Source organism: Erithacus rubecula (assembly GCF_903797595.1).
Source record: "Erithacus rubecula genome assembly, chromosome: 2".
NCBI lineage: Eukaryota > Metazoa > Chordata > Aves > Passeriformes > Muscicapidae > Erithacus > Erithacus rubecula.
Genome location: NC_136685.1, coordinates 73,092,113 through 73,102,987, shown reverse-complemented (window position 1 = coordinate 73,102,987; position 10,875 = coordinate 73,092,113). Strand labels below are relative to the sequence as shown.

General features: G+C 46.3%; 1 long non-coding RNA gene across 1 annotated transcript; it reads left to right on the top strand.

Moving 5' to 3' along the window:
* Positions 1 to 238: 238 nt before the first annotated feature.
* On the top strand, positions 239 to 7,030 carry LOC306798570. Its single transcript, XR_013773402.1, has 5 exons — positions 239 to 1,581; positions 2,901 to 2,963; positions 3,085 to 3,159; positions 5,890 to 5,935; positions 6,663 to 7,030. It is a non-coding gene; the product is annotated as an uncharacterized lncRNA (long non-coding RNA).
* Positions 7,031 to 10,875: the final 3,845 nt, after the last annotated feature.

Sequence of the window (10,875 nt, the reverse complement as noted above, 5' to 3'; positions counted from 1 at the left end):
AGGCAGGCACAAATCACTGTGAATGCAGGTCACTGAAAAGGACAGCACAACCACCCCAGCTGGGAACTGTCCTTGGAACAGGTACAGCCTGTGGGGTGAAAAATTTCTTCTATGTAGCAGACCCAGCCACAGGAGACTGTGCAGGGGATGCTATAGAAAGCTGGAATATGATCCCCACAGGCCAGTCCTGAAGAGAAGCACAGATCTCTATGAGGAGGTACTGGCCTCCCACTTCCCACACCTCACTCCCCAGATGCTTCCAGCAGCACTCATGGGTGTCCTAGCATGGACTCCTTCCTGAAATGAGGCTGCCAGAGAACAGAATCTGGTCAAGGAAAGGGGGAGAGAGAAGACCAGAGAGCAGAATTCCCAAGGGTAATGGGATTTTCCTGTTTTTCTACCTGGGCAATGGTTATCCTGTGAAGATTGATGCATTCTTGTCTTCTTCATTCAGCTCCAGCATCTCCCTGGCTGTAGCTGTAAGTTTTCTCTCCAATAGGTAACTTTGTTACTCTGAAGAAATAGTGGACTATTTTTGGAGTGATGTCATGTGTTCCACAGCAAGTGAAGCTTATGCTTTCTGCTGGAGCAGTGTTGAGAACAAAATTCCTCTTGATGTGAGCCAAATGTAGTTTTTGAACACGTGATTGGCACAAAGTAAACAGGCAGTGACTTTCAACAAGGATAAGCTGAACTAAGGAGTAGAACAAGTTCAGCTTTTTTTTTTTTAAGCTACCTTGGATGAGTTGCTGCCTTCGAACAAGGGTGGTTAGGTCCCAGGCAGGTGTGGGACACAGCCATGCAGACACAGGTATGTAGGCAGAGCTGTAAAGCATGTCATGAATAGTCAGGGGCCTTGATGACTTTTTGGTAAGATATGCTGCAGAAAGACAGTGTTATGACTGGAGCTATGTGGACCAAGGTCAGCATATAACTGAGGCAGAAAGCTGCAAATACAGCAACAGCGTTGCTCATTTCTTCACGTGAAATGAAGCATCACTTGATAATGCTGATTGTCACTGCCAAACACAAATTTGAGCACAGCTCCTGTTCCCACCCTGCAGCGTTTATCAACCCTTCAAATGGACTCACTTCTGCAGAGCCCACAGACATGATTTAATGATTAGCCAAGGGCCATGCTGAGGATGAAAGAAGCTATCACCTCTAATTACTCCCCACCCCTTCTGTGGACAACATGCAACCATTTTTGACTGAACTCTGTTTGAAACCCAGTGCACTGATTGCAACCAAGAGAGGAGAAAGAGTACAGCTACCTAACACAGTAGAGTTGCCTTCACATCATGCTGCTTATTACTGGAAGTTTTACTAAATATGATTTTTCAGTCTAGGATAAAAGTGTCCAGTATCTGAGGCAAGTGGACAGGTGTGCCAAGAGGAAGGAAAATTGTACTGAGACCTGGCAGTATGGCGGGGTGGTTGGGAAGACAAATCCTCTAGAGAGGAAACAATTCAGGAAAGCTCTATTGTAAATGAAGAAATGAAAAACTGTGTGCTAGCCAGAAAGTCTCCAAGGTGTATTAGAGGGCTATGTCATCACCAACTCCATGAAGCTTAACAAAGGTAAGTGATGGATTCTGCATGGGGGGTGGGGCATACTTGGATGTAAGCACAGAATGGGAGAGTTTGGAGAGCAGTGCTATGGAAAGAGACCTGGGAGTTCTGGTTGATGGCAAGTTGAACAAGTCAGCAGTGCCCTGGCAGCCAGGAGAGCCAACCCTGTCTTGGGAGGGGGGGGTATCAGGCACAGCATCACCAGCCAGGCAAGGGAGGGGATTGTCCTGTTCTGCTCTGAGCTGGGGCAGCCTCACCTCCAGTGCTGGGGGCAAATTGGGTGCCACAATGTAAGGACATAAAGCAATTAGAGAGTGTCCAAACAAGGGTCAGGAAGAGGGTGAAGGGCCTTGAGGGGAAGCCATATGATGAACAGCTGAAGTCACTTGGTCTGTTCAGCCTGGACAAGACTGAGGACAGATCTCACTGCAGTTACAACTTCCTTTTGAGGGGAGGAGGAGGAGCAGGCTCTGATTTCTACTCTGTGTGACCAGTGACAGGACCTGAGGGAATGGCCTGAGTGGTATCAGGGGAGGTTTAGGTTGGATATTAGAAAAGGTTCTTCACCAGGCTATGACTGGGCTCTGGAACAGCTCTCCAGGCAAGTGGTCACAGCACCAAACAGCTCAAGAAGGGTTTGGACTGCACCACTGTCCACAACACATGGTGGAACTCTTGGGGTTGTCCTGTGCAGGGCCAGAAGTTGCACTTGGATGATCCTTGTGAGTAACTTCCAACTCAGGATATTCTATGATTCAAGGAAAAATCTTCTAAAGAATCTGAATGATTTTGGGACATTGGCCTAACTGCAGACTAAGACAGAGGAAGAGCTGCAACCCCAAGCTACTATTCTTAAGCAGTAAAAATCAAGGAATTATCAGCCTTGCAGCACCCAGACAACCACCCACCACCTGTCAGCTTCCCTACATGCAATATCATTGCCTTTTCACAAAAACCTCCTCTGGGGTTTCTCATTTTCTCCTGGCTCTCAAGCGGAGCTTGGTTGTCTGATCTGTGTGGTTGCTTTCAGATGTTTTGGAAAAGAAGTGCAAGAAAAATACCAAATATTTAGCAGATCTCTCTATGGAGATGGCTAGACTTGGCACCTCTTGCAGAGCTCTAGGAAAGGGAAGGAACAACCCCAGTACAGAGGGGCAGGCAGCTCCTCCAGGACTGGAAATAGGGAAAACCACAGATTGACATTTCAGCTGTAAGAAAAAATGAAGTGGTTAGTTTTCTTCTGCCACACAAGAGATTTCAAAAGCACATAAAGCTAACATGTCTGGGCACCCATTAAACTGGTAGAGATAATTTCTTCACTTTTGTAGGGCAAAGTAAAGCACAACTGCTGCTTGAAAGAAGAGCTGTTTGAAGATTGCACTCATCCTGCAGTAAGTTTTAGGGGGACATTTTCCTTGCTAGAACAAACACAGGTTTTCAAGTCTTTTTACAGGAGAGAGATGTTCATTGTCCAAGTCAAGTTTATTTTGATTTGCACCTTTTTCTCTCCAGATGGAGCAGAGGAAACATCATCTGATCATTAGGCCACATGGATATCTTTCAGCTCTGACAAGGAAGTGGATGCAGGTGATCCACTCCCTTCCAACCCCCCCCCCACAAAAAAAAAAAAAAAAAATCTGTTTGATTTCTTGTGCAGCCAGAAAAGATCAGATGAGAGGAAAGCATTCCTTTCACTGAAAATTTCAGCAACTTCTACTTAGCCAGTAAAAGAAAAGTGATTCCAGCTTTAGATTTTCAGAAAATTACCAAATCTGGCAGGTGGTATTTGGAGGAAATGTTGGAGTTTGCCAGTTTTTTAAATCCCTGTATAATATTTATTATGTACATGCTTCATAATCCCATAGTAAATAACCATAAATTCCCCTTTTCACATAGCTAACAGCCCATGTGCTCACTTGCACACAGAAAAATTGATCAAGGTGCAGCCTGAGGAGTTTAGAAAGGTCATTTTCAAGACTAGAGGGAGGTTGAAAATGTTGCTGCTAATCGAAGAAGCGATATTTAATATCATTTTGACAAGAAATGCAAATAACATTAGTTCCACTACCATCCCCCTGGCCTAGAAGTGCTGTTAAGACAGCTCTTGTATTTAATAGAAATATTATCCACTGCAGTGTCCTCTGTTGTCCTGGCTGGGTTGTGCAGTGTTTAGTGGTGCAAAGTTCCCACTAGTACGAGGGATCACATCACCACTGCAGGTGTTGCCTTGTTTGCACTTGTGCCTCTTTCCTGGGAAGCCAGCTGGAGTGACTGCAGGCACTAGTTTCACCTCCTTCCTCCTCCCTGTGATTTTGGGCAAGCTCACATTTCCTGCAGTCTCTGGATATATCTCCCTCCCTGCTATCCTTTAAAATCACCAGACATCCCCAACTTCCCCATCCCAGCCCCTTCCTCTGAATACTTAAAGACCTGGGAGCTCAGCACTGCTGCTGGGATTTCAAAACCCAGCCCAGGCTCAAGTGCCAGATTTGGGCTAAACAGCTGCTATGTACTGTCAGATCTATACATGACAATGATTTGTGCCGCCCATTGCTGAGCCAGTTAGAGCCATTTGTTTAAAAAATAAAGAGACAGATAAATTCAACTCTTCTCCTTCTCCTAGCAAGCTGATATCATGTGCCTATCTTAAAAATGGCTTGCTCCAGAATGCATTAGAGCTAAATTATCATTTATGTTTGTCACAGGGATTGCTAATGTGTAATGAGATTTTAGAGTTAATGTTTTGTACAAAGCACTTAGCGGAGCTGGGATGAAATTGGTTCAGGATTCTGATGTGGTGTTTTAATTAAAGATATTTTCCAATCAGGGCCAAGCAAACGACTTGTCAGAAGGTTTTGTACCCATAAGCCAATATACCAATGCAATGTTGGTCTCGCTTTCTGCTTTCGGATTTTCTTCAGGGAATTAGAGGAGAGAGCCTCTCCAAATCTCATGCAGAAGAGCCTTTCTTAGCTGCAGCCCTTACAGGAGAAGAAATACCTCTTTGCTTCCCTGAAATCTTTCACCTGGGTGTCAGTGGTCTGGTTCACTGCAGCGTGACACCAGCCCCAGGCTGCCCTGATTTTGTGGACCTTGCAGCTGCGGGCTGGTGCAGTGCATTCACACAGACTGAAAGCAAGAGGAAGCCCAGGGCTGTGGGGTGAACCTTGTCTGCTGCAGCAGCACCTTGAGCTCGAGGACTGCAGGTCCTCATCTCTCCCCTCCTCTGCTGTTGGGCATGGTAGCCAGGGAGGAGGCAGGAAAATGGGTGATGCAGATCCAAGGGAAAAAAAAAAAGAGGAAGGATTTTCAAAAGTTGCAGCTGGTAAAACCAGCATGAAAATGGCTGAGATGTCTCTGGCTTAAATAGGCATTAGATGTGTGATTCAATGTAAACACCAAACACATGTTAATAGGCACAATTTTTATTAATTGCTGTGTAATAAGGGGCATTATTACCAAATTAGCACATTTTTTTTCTTAGCTACCTCTGCTCCATGCAGGGAACTTCAACCACCATCCATTCTTAGGCTGGGATATCTGCTTGAAACAAAACCACACAACTATCACCAGACATGAAGGGCAGCTCTCAGGGTTGGTGCAATGCAAACCTCTGGCAGAAAACCAGCTGCCATCGTCAGCATTTGCTTTTACCATCCTCCAGCCATGAGAAACTCATCTAGGTAGAGCTGTGGAGGGAGGCTGGGGGGATGAAGGGAAGTGGCTCCTGTCGGGAAGGGGCAAGAGGGAGAAGTTTCCCTACTCAGTGCTTTTCACTCTTAAATCTTCTTCTTTTCTGTTTCACCTCAACAGCTGTGACCAGGACTGCCTTTCCTCCTGCACTCCCTGTTTTTTCCCCCCTTTCCCAGGCAAGGAAGGACACTGGCCCACAGCCTGGGGCAGCTCCTCTGGAGGCTGTGCCAGCTCCATGGATACAGGACAGCCCTGCTGGAGACCCGCCCTGTGGGGGTGTGCAGCTGTGACACCTCAGCATCATTAACTTGGATAATAGGACTGAGCCACAGCAAACCACCCTGGATTTGTATAGCTCCATGCCGTGTTTGTTTTTGCAGTGTTTCTGACATAAACCCCTTCAGAGCTGCTTAGCTGAGAACCTTTTGGTAGTATGCATTGCATCCTGCTTGCTATAATAGAAGAAAAAATCCTTCTTTACGTGCTCATGATTTCAAGAACATTTGGTTGGTCAGTTTGTTTGCTTGGTTTTCTAAGACGAACAAGGAGGAAGCTTTCATTCTATAGACAGTTCTGATGTTTTAACATATAAATGGATGAGTTTTTTGTATTTTTCTTTTCCAGGTTTTCCCATCTACAGGTTCCATGACTGTTTGGAAACAGATGAGCAGTAAGTAGGGATTTTAATCCCAAAAGCAAATTGTAACATAATCTGTTCATTAGGTGAATTCTATAGCTCAGTATGGAAATGCACCCGAGTGGTGTAAAAGGGTGCTATTGACTAGAATGGAGAGATTAAGGTGAATTTTGCAGGAAAAAAATCTCTATTCTTACCTCTACTGTACAGTGAATACATGAATATGCTGGATATTCTAACATTTTATAGTTTCATTTTTTATTATAACATTTTCTTTGCGTAAGACTTACATCACAAGATCTCAGAAAATTACAAAGACAGAAAGAGACCAAGCTGCATAATCAGGTAGGCCCCTCCTCAGTGAAATAGCATCCTACTCCATAAGACACAATGCACACTCAGCTTCACTGTGCACCTCCTGGCCAGCTGTGTGGGTGCTTTATTCCCGAGAACACTGACACCCACTTAATGAGTGGTGCCGACCTTTTCAGAGACTGCAAGGTACAAACGTGTATGGGGCATCTTTTCCTGCCAACCCCAAACGTTCCAAAGGCATGAGTCAGATCTCCCTGTCTCATAAATTATAAGACTAGATGAAAAAAATGTTAATGAAAACACCAGATAAATGTGTTGATGTCCTTCTCTGCCATGAATTTTATTGAGTCTATGGATTCGAGCCCTCAGAGGTCACTCAGGCTAAATTTTAAGTCTTTTGTTCTCTATAAGTGATAGAAAATTCTGCTGATTCATTCAATTACAGGACTAAGTTACAGACACTGGGGAATTATGGTGAACTCTCTAAGAGGGGCACCTTTGTGGTGAACTGTCTGCTGCAAATCTCTGCCAACATGTGCTGAGCTGTATGAACTGACTTCTGTAAAATGTTTTAGAAGAGCTGGACTCACGTCCAGAGGGATGGTGCTAAAGCCTCTGAGTTTCCTGCTCACTGCTTCCAGGGCACTGAACCACTTCATAGGTGTGAGTCCCTATTGTCAGAGATCCCCTATCCAGAATTGTGGGGTAGACAGGAAGAGGAGATCTGGGTTGGTGCACAGTCAAGATAATGAGCCCTGAAGGGATTCCCCATTCTTCTTAGCATCTGGGAAGAAAGAGTATACTCTGTAGGAGCTGACCACTCCAATGGAAAGGCTGAGGTAGCATTCACAGGCTTGTTTTGCTAATGCAGGCAATGCATGAGAATGGCTCACAGCTCCTTCACTTTGGAAAGAGAGAGTGAGTGAGTTTTCTCACTGGCACCATCAGGTACAGTGTGGTGTTGAGCAATGGAGCAGGGGCTTAGGCACATCTCTGTGTTGCAAGCATTGCCTTCACCGTGGCTTTAGGCACCAGCACTACCATAACACTACCATACATTAAAGTCTTCTACAGCAGTCCCAGCACTCAGGTGATCAGCCTTGGTGTTTTTGAGAGGAATGATTTCACAGAAATGTGCAGGGAGTATGTGTCATGATTTCATCCAGCCTCTGTTACTGGAAGGTCAGTTCTCCTCTCTCCTGCTGTCTGCTCCTGAGAGACCTGTCCCTGCCAACAGTCTTTGACACAGCTGGGATCCCTGGTGTGAGCGAGGCACCAGCAGCAGTGGTGAGTTAAAGCAGTGGGTGTAGGGGTGTTCAGGAGCATTCCTCTGAGCATGGCCTCCCACTCTCTGCAGTGGTGTCCCTGTGCTGTTGATGCAGAAGAGGTTGAGAGGGATGTGGCAGGGACAGCTGAGTGCAGGAATTGTCTTCCCTGGCACAAAGAGAGGCTGAACATGAGGATGTGCTCCAGGCACATGTGCGCACATGAACCTTGAGCTGACTCCTGAGGAGGTGATTTCAGAGAGCAGCTTAAGGTGAGGATATTAGGCACTTAGGAGGTGTGAAATATGGATTAAATTTTAAGTGAGAACCTGCTGCATACTCGGGACTACTTGGAATCAGATCATTTTTTAAGATGTGGAGTAGCCAGTAGTCACATTGCTGAGTTGTGGTTCTGCTGGACCCATTCAGGCAAGAAAGTTTAATTGTGTGCCCTCTTCTGAGCTCCCATACCTCATGATGCCTCTGTTCCCAATGGCTCCTGTCTATTTTGACTTCATGTTCAGAGTCTTTATTTGTTGTTTACTCCTGTAAGGTGATGCTCTTCACTCTTCTGCACTGGCATTTTTGTTCCAAAATGCTTTGGTAGCCTCAGTTTGAGAAAACTCTCTCTCATCTGCAGAGACAGGGCTTTCAGACCCTCCAGGTGTCTGGCCTTGAATCCTGCCACATGTTGGGGTGCCAGTGCTGTTTTGGAAGCTACTGCCATCAATTCCTCAGTATCTCACTGCTTTGGCACTTTTGGCTGTGTCCTCTGGCAGCCTCCACTTGGTACTTGACACCACAGTTTTGATATTGGAAGTGGTGTTTCCTGAAAGCACCACTTTGATTCTTCTCTCATTAGTACTAAACTTCTTATAAAATAAGTGTTGCATTTTCCAAATCTCTCCTTTCCAAGTAGCAGGACTCATCTTGCTCCAGCCATGGATTCATGGGAAGATGATGCCAGTGGGATGCCCTGGTTCAGCAGCTGCTTGTGCCAGTGTGCCTGTTTAGCAAGTACAGATGGAAAATGCTGTTGTTTTCCTCTCATTGATCACTGTCCAAAGCATCTGAGACTCCAACAGATGAGCCAGAAGAGAGAAAAGTTTGTGTTCCCACAGTTTTATTACTTTCTACCACATCTCAGTTTCTTTAAAATTTACCACGCTGTACTCAGGCTTGGCATTGTAGCTGTGTTGGCCCCTCATGACAGGTCTGTTTTGGCACAGGGTGGGCTGTAGGGACCTGCAGCAAGCATTTGAGCTCAGGTGTAGAGGGACACGGATTTCTCCAAGCCAAGAGGTTTGTTCATCCTTTAATTATTCCCTTTTTTCCTTTCTTTCCTTGTTGCTGGTGCAGGTGGCTGGAGCACACTGTGCAGTTCTGTTTCAAGCAGATAAAGACATCTGTAACTGTCAATATCTGGCAGCCCTGTCCCTCTGCCATTTTTCTTTTGTTGTTTTAACACTTTTACAAGTGGTTCCCTCTTAAATTTCCAGTGAAATGAATGATACCAACTGAGCTTGTAAATCTTTCCCCTCTGCAGAGGGAGGAAGATACTGTAGGCACAGGAATGCTGCAGGAGGGGCTGAGGAAGGCACAGTTGCAATTAGAGTGAACAAGTACAGCAACTTCCCTCTTTTCTTCCCCCAGCAAGGTGCTCCTCTGCTGCCCACATAGGATTTCTGCTCCTGAATGTGGTTTCCTCCACACTCTGCTCTTTCCAAAAGCAGTTGAGCCCATAATGGGGTGTGACCCACACTTTGGGGGTCCCCATCAGTCCCCTGGCACCCCATCAGTCCAGGGTCTCATTGCTGCATTGCTTTATTTCATTGCCTACCCAGGCAAGGTTCCCTCTCCCCACCTTTGCTGGTTTTGCTGTACTAAGGCACCCCTGGCAGGAGTGATGCCATGGTGTCTCTTGCTCCACCAGCTTCAGCAGAGGTGCTTGAAGGGGGCATTGCTGCCAGCCAGCCCCCTCAGCTGTCATCACAGCCCTGCATGCTGGAGACAGGTGATGCTCCCTGTGGAGATTTTTTGCACCCCAACCCTGTGCTGGGAGCACTGCCACATCTGTGAGGTGGCAGGGGCAGTGGGGTGGCTCTCCTGCTGCTCCTCCCTTCCTTCCTTCCCTCCTTCCTCTCCCTCCTTCCTCCCTCCCTCACCCTGCACCTCATGATGTCTGTGGGCAGAAGCACTGAACAGAGGGATGTGCTGGCACAGCTAGAGCACTCTCAGGAGGATCCTTAATTGCTGTTTTGGTCACGATCATTCCCCAGAAACCTTCTCTTTGTTTAAAGGCCTCTAAACTTTGCTCAGTAATTGCAGCAGGGGCCTTGCCCTTCCTTGCTGCCCATCAATAAGTGGCTTTTTTTCTCTCTGCTTGCAATGGGCTCTCTGCTGAGCACTCACAGTGCAGGATGCCATGGAGGGCTGGACCAGAACCCCCCATCCCTGCTGTCCTCCTTCCAGCCCTCTGTGCTTGCCCTACAGGAGATGTAGGGGTTTTTTTGTGAAGTACAAAGCTGCTTCTTTTGAAAACCCACAAATTCCCAACTGCTCACGTGGCAGGGCCCAGCCTGGCTGTGCAGCCAGGAGTGGTTTATTATGAGAAATGGTCTGTCGGCTGCTGCAGACTCACACAACATAAATGTGTTGTCTGCAGAAACAGCAGAGCAGTGGGGAGAGGCAGGGAGAGATTAGCTGTGAGTGGGAGGGTGAAGAGATGGGGAGTGGAGGTCACAGGAAGTGTGGGTTTGGAAACAAGACCAGAATGTAATGCCAATTGCCTTGTGATTTTTTTATATTTTTTTTTAAAGTAAAAAGGCAATATCACTGGCAGGTTTCAACATTGGCAGGTGTCCAGAAACTCCTTCCAACACTATTAACTTATCTGTATGAGTTCTGCAGCCCACCTCCTGTCAGTACTGCCCATGGGGCCATCAGCAGAGTACTGTGGTGGAGTTGGGTCACTTGCTTCTCAGCCATCACATCACAGAAAGAGGTTGCTATTTTTTGAGACTGAGAGGAGACTGAGAAAAATCAGTGGGTCCATGTCTGACCACTGGCCAAATCAAAGCCTCACTTCAGAGCGGGAAGCATCAAAGAGGGTTTTAAGTGCTGAATATTTGTCACTGACTTTGCAGGCTCCATTGCTTTTACCCTCAGTCTTCTTCACTTGCTCATGCTGTGCATGCAGAGGCAGGGAGGGATGATAATGGACTTGCAGTTGTACTTGCTGTTCCCATAACAAATGGCAGGATCTTCACATAAATTGTTTGAACATGTAACACTGCTCTTATTTCTTAACGATAAGGGCTTAGGAGCTGCCCTTTTCCAAAATGAAAGAAATGAACCAAACGTTATCTCTTTGTTTTAAAAAATGATCCCTGC